This window comes from Magnolia sinica, chromosome 4 (assembly GCF_029962835.1).
Source record: "Magnolia sinica isolate HGM2019 chromosome 4, MsV1, whole genome shotgun sequence".
In the NCBI taxonomy this organism is placed as follows: domain Eukaryota; kingdom Viridiplantae; phylum Streptophyta; class Magnoliopsida; order Magnoliales; family Magnoliaceae; genus Magnolia; species Magnolia sinica.
In genome coordinates, this window is record NC_080576.1 from 66672740 (window position 1) to 66680573 (window position 7834).

Consider the following 7834-nt stretch of genomic DNA (forward strand, 5'->3'; position numbering starts at 1 on the left):
GATTTACAATGTTGTTGCAAATAATCTAACATTTCGCAATGAAATTACAATCGTCGTAAAAAGTTTTAGTTGGTATTTATCGCAACGAGTTAACCTGGTCGTCGCTAAAATAAACTATTTGCAACGACTTTTGTGTCATTACAAAAAATAATGTTTTGCGACGATACTCAATTCGTCGCATAAAGTAGACATTAGCGATGATGATTGAAATACGTGGCGAAACATCTTTCTCATCATGTAATTTTCCCGCGAAAAATTGGTGGGAAACATTTTAGCGACGATAATTGTAGCTCGTCGCAAAAACATTAAATATTTGCGATGATTTACAATATTGTTACAAATATTCTAACATTTTGCAATGAAATTACATTTGTCGTAAAAAGTTTCAGTTGGTATTTGTCGCAACGAGTCAACCTGGTCGTTGCTAAAACATAGTATTTGTAGTGGCTTTTGTGTTGTTGTAAAAAATAATATTTTTTGATGACACTCAATTCATTGCATAAAGTGGACATTAGCGATGATGATTGAAACGCGTGATGAAACGTCTTTCCCGCCATGTAGTTTTATTGGAAAAAATTGGTGGGAAACGTTTTAGCGACGATAATTATAGCTCATCGCAAAAACGTTGACTATTTGCGATGATTTATAATGTTGTTGTAAATACTCTAACATTTTGCAATGAAAATACATTCGTTGCAAAAAGTATAATTCAGCATTTTTTGCAATGAGTTTAACTAGTCGTTGCAAAAAGAACTGTGGAAATTTTCACAACAAGCTTAACCAGTTGTCGCAAAAGCTACTGTTTGCGACAACTTTTGTGTCCTTGTAAAATTTTTTTTTACGACACCTAATTTTTCACAAAAAGTGGCTATTAGCGACGACTGGTTAAGATCGTTGTAAAAAATTCTTATGACAACTTTTTGCGATGATAATTGAAGCTCGTCGTAAAAAAGTTAACTATTAGCGACGATTTAAATTGTCATTGTAAATAATCTATTTTTTTCAACGACTTGAAATGTCATTGTAAAAAATTGCATTTTCCAATGAAATTAGACTCGTTGCTAAAAAAATCGTTGAAAAAAGTCTAATTTGTTATAGTAATAACATAAAGAGAAGAGTGACAATAGCCAACTTAGCAAAGATAAATGTGGCGATGGCCAACATAATAAAGAGGTGAATGACAATGGTCAATTCAATAAAAGAAGAGTAACAATGGCTAACTCAACAAATAGAAGAGCGGCAATGGCCGATTCTTTAATAAGGAGAATGGCAATGGCCAACTTAATAAATAGAAGAGCGACAACGGCCGATTCTTTAATAAGGAGAGTGGAAATGGCCAACTCAATAAAGAGATGAGTGGCAGGGCCAACTCAAATATATTTGATAGGGCAAGGGCAGGACTTGTATCTAAGGCTCTGCATAAATTCAGAAAGATCACTTGTAAGCAATATTATACTATAATCTCGGGTAAATAATTGATCGTAAAACATATAATTGCATCAAGAATTCAAAGTAACATGAAGGCATGTTAAAGGCAATGTAGAAGTAGCATGAAAGCATGTACATGTAAGATAATACAATAGGATGGCATGTAAGGGCAAGGTAAATATAATAACTTAAATTAATGTAAGCCTAAATGATAAAACCCTCGCTCTTTAATGTTTGTTCCCTCTTGAGCATAGGTTGGTGTCGATCTTTTGGCGTGAGCCTATGGAAGAAAACAAGGGAAAGAGAAATCTATGAAGAAAGAAGGGCATAGGATGGTCTAGAGTTGATCTACCTTAGGCTGATCGTGACTCAGCGTCGTGCTTCCGTTTTACTACGCAGCTGATCTTCTTTTCTCCTTCTTTCTTCCTTCCTATGATCGGGCCTTGGATTTCTTCTCCTTGTATGGGCGTGGGCCTTTATAGTTCTCAGTTCTCGGCGAGAACTGAGTCCTGGTTGGATTGAAATCGGTCCTCCACATGCTAGTCGTGCGCAAGGATTGGCAATTGGCCTACGTAGAGACTAAGAAACGCACCGTGGTTTGCGTTTGGGCCTGATCAAAACGTCCGAAAAGGTTTTCTTTGATGGAGGATATCAGTTGGATGTTCCTGATCATCCTCACTACAAGAAAAGGGGGCTTTAGCCTCGGTTCAAAACAGTGGCTAAAAATGTTAAAAACTGAGGCTAAAGCCTTTAGCCTCAGTTTTGCCTCAGTTATTCAAACCGAGGTTGAAACCCCCGTGGCTAAAGGCTTTAGCCTCAGTTTTAGCAACCGAGGCTAAAATGACTTTTATAGCCTCAGTTCTTCAAGTGAGGCTAAAAGAACCTTTTTAGCTTCGGTTTTTACAAAATGAGGCTAAATCAAAATTTTAGCCTCCATTGTTTCCAACTGAGACTAAATCTAAGTGTTAGCCTCAATTGCCTCCAACCGAAGCTAAATCTATTTTTAACCTCAGTTCTCAACAACCGAGGCTAAATCCTTTAACCACGGGAATTTCAGCCTTGGTTATCAACAATCGAGGCTAAATTCAAGCCTCAGTTACAAATTGAGGCTAAAAATGTTTTTTTTTTTTTTTTAATATTTATTTAAACTACTAATCCATTCATTCAATCCACTCATGAAACAATCAATCATGAAAGCCACAATACCAACAAAACAGTTTACAACAGTCTATTTAAAGTTTAACTTAATCAAACTGTTACGCAACATTAAGTTCTACAAATAATACAAATTCATGGTTGCGTCCGTCATCACCGGTGCCGTTGTGCTTGGCAGACCCTGAGATAACATTGCCCGTCCATCTTCTTCTGCTGTTAACATTAAAGAATAGCTTTAAGATGAAGGAATAACAAACTAGGAAATAAACATACGGGTACAAAAGAAAAATAATACTGTTTTCATGAAGAAGAAAAAAGGTTATCTTGCTCACCATTATTTTTCTGAGACTATTGTTTGAAGAGGCAGAGAACTTTCAACTTCATTAAGACCAAAATTCCTTTCAGCAACAACCTTCGACATTCCAAACATCTGAAATGGGACAAAAGACCATCTGGTAAATAAATACATATACAAATGTACCATGTAATTTGGATTTCGGATCATTTTCAATTGATGATAACCAATAGCTAGGATAGTCTGACACCACTATGATTTTCCAGCCCAGCTCCCCACATCCATAACAGGGTTAGCAATTATGAGGATTGGGATACATGGATGACGTGCTTCCTGTGGATATAGTTTGGTATACTGTCAAGCACGCTGGAGTCTATCAAGTGTTATCTTCAGTTTCTTTTGTTGACATTTGGCTCCCCAATTCAAGTTCTAGTTCAAGTGTTTGCCTAACCTTTTGAATGGTCTTCGTAAAGCATGTCTTGTGTTTGTCCATGGAAGCATGAACAAATTCATCAATGTGATCCCTTAGATCAGCCAAGAAACTAGCTTCCTCTGATTTCTTCTTTCGACAAGAGGTAGCGCGGTGTGGCTTCTAACAGATGACGACTGCGATTGAGATTGAGCTTGCTGAGATTCCATCACGAACAACACGATCTTATCCTACCACATGGAAATCTGTCACCTCAACAACTCAGAAAGGTACAATCTTAATCTTATGTCTATCAGTTTCTAATAGATCAGGCCTGGAAAACTAGACATGCTAATACATCCATACAACAGTCAAACATTAGCATTTTAATGAGAGTCCAGGATCAATCTGTTAAGAGGAATGATCTTCATGGTGGCAGCCACCCGAATAAGCCTCATTTTTTGGCATGAAGCAACACTTCCTGCTGCCTCAGACCACATTCCCATCAAATTTCCTACTAACAACTAAAATAAGACTGTTTAAATCATAAAAATCAAAATCAACAACAAAATAAAGATACAAAATTATCCTCCAAAAATCAGCAGTCATCAGTCATTTCTAAACCACACCCGCCAAACTTGCAAATTTCTAACTAGGAATATTTTCTTTTTAAAAGTAATGGTTTTACTGAAAGAAACTGAAATGACCAAAAGAATTACACGACATTCAACTAATTACAAAATAGATCCAACTCACTCCCAACAGTAAAGATTGAAACCCATTCCTTCAAAAACCATGGATGCACTCCCACAAAGATTACGAAAACAACGATTGTTTCACTCCCCCCATAAAGCCCAGGTACTAGTCAATAAGGCCAACCTCCAACATCTCCTACCATTCTTCCCAAACCCACACCCATGCCATGAGTGAAGAAGCCTCCGCTGATTCCGGCATCACCCACGACACCCCAAAGAGATTCTAGAAGTTCAACCATATTTCCCTCACAAATGGACAATGGATAAATAGATGGTCGATGGATTCCTCATTTTTCATACAAAGTAAGAAAATAATGGTGATTGTCATCCTCCTTTTTTGAAGATCACCCCACCAACCAGGCCAGTGCGGGCCACCTTGGGAGGGGCCCGTAGGATCACAAAGAGAATGTGTGCGCAACTTCCTTTCCAAAACAAGAAAAGAAAAGAAAAGAGGAGAAGAAAAGAAGATACCGACTACTGATTTTAAAAAATAATTAAAAAAAAACTAAATATCGATTTTCACAACATCTATAAGCAATTCTAAAACAGCATTCACATCAAATTTTCAATTCTCTAACTTCACAATCAAGATCAAGTCAAAATAAAAGAAAATCAGAAAATTAAATAAATAAATATCGAAACCTAAAAAATATCAGAACCTCTTCAAACACGTAAATTTCATTTCTCAAAGTTTTTGTTATTTTCCTAAATGGCATTACTGTCAAATTTCTACTTACATAACTCTGAAGTAAAGACGCCATCCAAATCCATCATTAGAATATCAAGATAACTAAATTTCCAACCTTCAAGTCCTGATTCCAGTCGAAAAGCACACAGAAGTCACAACAGGAAACAACTTACTTGGCTCACATTGGTACAACACACCTTTTGAGTACCATAAATTGGAAATAAAATTTAAAGAAAGCAAGACTTGTCTTATGCCACTGGAAGGAGTTTACCACAAGTCAAAAGAACCCTACTTGGCATTATGTGGGTAACCATTGGAGCTCAATTTGGCATGTTGATGAGGATTCTTTTGAGCTTTTATGAAGCTGCTTCATTCAATCTCTAACATTCATCAAATAGCCAAAATGCAATTGTTCAATCTATTTAAGTTTGGATCCAGTCCAGGACCTTCTCACTTGGCTGACACACTTGCTGGTCAAACTATAACTCAATGCCAACACGGACTGACACATCAGCCACTTTTGTTGTAACAGGAATTGTTTGATAACCATGATGAAGAAGAATACTTTCCAACAAAGAGCTACCAGTTAACAGCCAAGAAACTCACCTCCATCGTGACGTGGCAAGCCAAAAGTTTATAAGGCATGTACTTATAGCCATTGCAAAAAGAAAAAAGAAAAAGATACATTGTAAGCATACCCCATGTATTTATTAAGGTGAAGAGATGTCATGGTTGGCTGATGACAAACTCTTGACCCATTTTGAATCACTCAAACTTGAAAACATAGAAACAGTAAGTGTTTTCTTTGAAACAGTAAGCATACCCCAGGATTATATAATTCCCTGAACATTGTATGAGGACTGTAGAAAACATACATGGAACTGAAAGATCAAATCCAAAAATAAACACATCCAGCTCACCTGTCGAGTTCTTCCTTCATCGCAGGGTCTAGTTCATCATCAATATCGACATCCTCATAATTTTTTTTAATTTATTGTCCATTTATAGTGGGGTCCTTATCTTCATTGGTGAAATTATTACTATAAGGAACTAAATAGGTGAAATTATACATGGGTCAGTGATCCGAACCGATGAAGATAAGGACCCCACTATAAATAAGTATCATGACATCAACAAGCATCCCAAAAGGCTAATTCCTGCAACCAGATATTGGAGCTAAACCTACAATACAGCAGTAGTAAATCATTTAAATGCAGTGAAAATTTAAAACATTACTCAAATCCTCACTACATTTTCTTAAACTTGGAAATCACATTATAAATTTTGCTACTTCTATGATCTTTTGTTTTCCGTCAAAACAAATAAAATAGTAAAGATTCATATATCCCACCAAAAACAAGACCAAAAAATGATAAATATTCCATCAAAGAAGATCTGAAGCTAAATTCCAAGCAGAAACAGAGAAAAAAAAAATACCCTAATTCAACTGTGGAAATCAGCAATTTCCGAACACAAAATCCTCCAAACCCACGCTTTCTTAAACCATTACTAGACATTATCTTTCCAAAAACAGGAACTGCATTAAAATTTCCCAAACTCCCGCAAAATCCATTGAAATCTCGGCATTTGAATCCTCTCAAAACCGAGAAGGAAAAAAATAAAAATAAAAAGCAAGTGCAGATCCGCATTTAAGTTCTCAAATTGAAAGAATCTCCTTTAAAAACGAGCAAACCAAAAGAAACGTTTCACAAAACCCGAACCGGAGAGCAGAAACCCCGATTCAGGAGCTGAAACCCGCAAATTAGATCTCAGAAGTTAGAGAATCTCCACAGATAAGGGATTCTGGGCTAAAATCTGATTAGAAAAGACAATTATTTGAAAGAAACATCTCAAAAACAAAATTCTGAGAGCGGAATCGCCGGTTCCAAAGCTATAAGCGGAAAATTTTCAGAAAATGCTCCAAACCAGTTCAGATCCACATTTAAAGATGTCAAAACGCGAGGAATCTCTCCCAAAAAGAGATCCAGAGCTAAATTTCGAGCAGAAACGACGAGAATGTGAAAGATACCTCTCAGAAAAGAAAATCCGAGAGCTGGAACATCGATTCCGGAGCGGGATCTGCGGCAGAAATCCTTCAAGAACGAAGATCACAGGCTCTAAAAGAGGAAAGGTTAGAGAGAGAGAGGGAAAAGGGAGAAGATTTTTCTAATTATAGGACGGCCTTTTCAGGTTAGCGTTTTTTCTAGGGTTTGAGCAGTGGGATGTTGAGAAGCGGTGGACTCTCTCTCTCTCTCTCACTCTCTCTCTAGAGAGGAGATTCGAAGCTTCCAGCGATTTTGATTTCTCAACACCGCCCTCTGTCGTTTCTTTCTTCCGGTGCTTTATATGTCCGATTTTTGCCTCAGTTCTCATGAAAGGTGGACTTTTTGCCACAGTTCAGGCAACTGAAGCTAAAAGGTGACTTTTTTTTTTGCCTCCGTTCCTATGCAAGTGAAGCTAAAAGGTGAAATTTTTGCCTCAGTTCTATGCAAGTGAGGCTAAAAGGTTCCGCCCCGGTTCGTATGTAACTGTCAGGAAAAGGAGAGACATAAGAGGCTAAGAAGGGGTAAGAGGCCCACCCCATTACATGATTAGAGATGTATTGGGCCCACCCAATTTCTGATTAGTTCTATTTTCTCTCATATTATTATGCAAAATGATAATCTTTTAGCCTCATTTTCTCACCAACCGAGGCAAAAGGGTAGACTTTTAGTCTCAGTTTTCAACAACTAAGGCAAAAGGGCAGACTTTTAGTCTCAGTTTTCAACAACTAAGGCAAAAGGGCAGACTTTTGGCCTCAATTCCTCATCAACTGAGGCAAAAGGGCAGACTTTTGGCCTCAGTTTCTCACCAACTGAAGCAAAAGGGCAGACTTTTAGCCTCAGTTTCTCAACAACCGAGGCAAAAAGGCAGACTTTTAGCCTCCGTTGCTCACCAACCGAGGCAAAATGACAGACTTTTAGCCTCAATTTTCAACAACCGAGGCAAAAGGGCAAACTTTTTTGCCTCAATTTCTCACCAACCGAGGCAAAAAGACAAACTTTTAGCCTCGATTGCTCACCAACCGAGGCAAAAGGGTAGACTTTTGGCCTCAATTTTCAACA

At 37.5% G+C, this 7834-nt stretch overlaps 1 long non-coding RNA gene across 5 annotated transcripts; it reads right to left on the reverse strand.

Annotated features, from left to right (window-relative positions):
* Window positions 1–2670: 2670 nt before the first annotated feature.
* Window positions 2671–7069, reverse strand: LOC131243186 (uncharacterized). 5 transcript variants are annotated; one of them, XR_009169931.1, is made up of 5 exons: window positions 6760–7069; window positions 5651–5912; window positions 3330–3538; window positions 2916–3013; window positions 2671–2796 (listed from the first exon to the last, which is right to left on the reverse strand). It is a non-coding gene; the product is annotated as an uncharacterized LOC131243186 (long non-coding RNA). The 5 variants fall into 5 exon arrangements; XR_009169928.1 differs by having other exon boundaries at window positions 3330–3553; XR_009169932.1 differs by lacking the exon at window positions 5651–5912 and having other exon boundaries at window positions 3330–3553; window positions 6760–7064.
* Window positions 7070–7834: the final 765 nt, after the last annotated feature.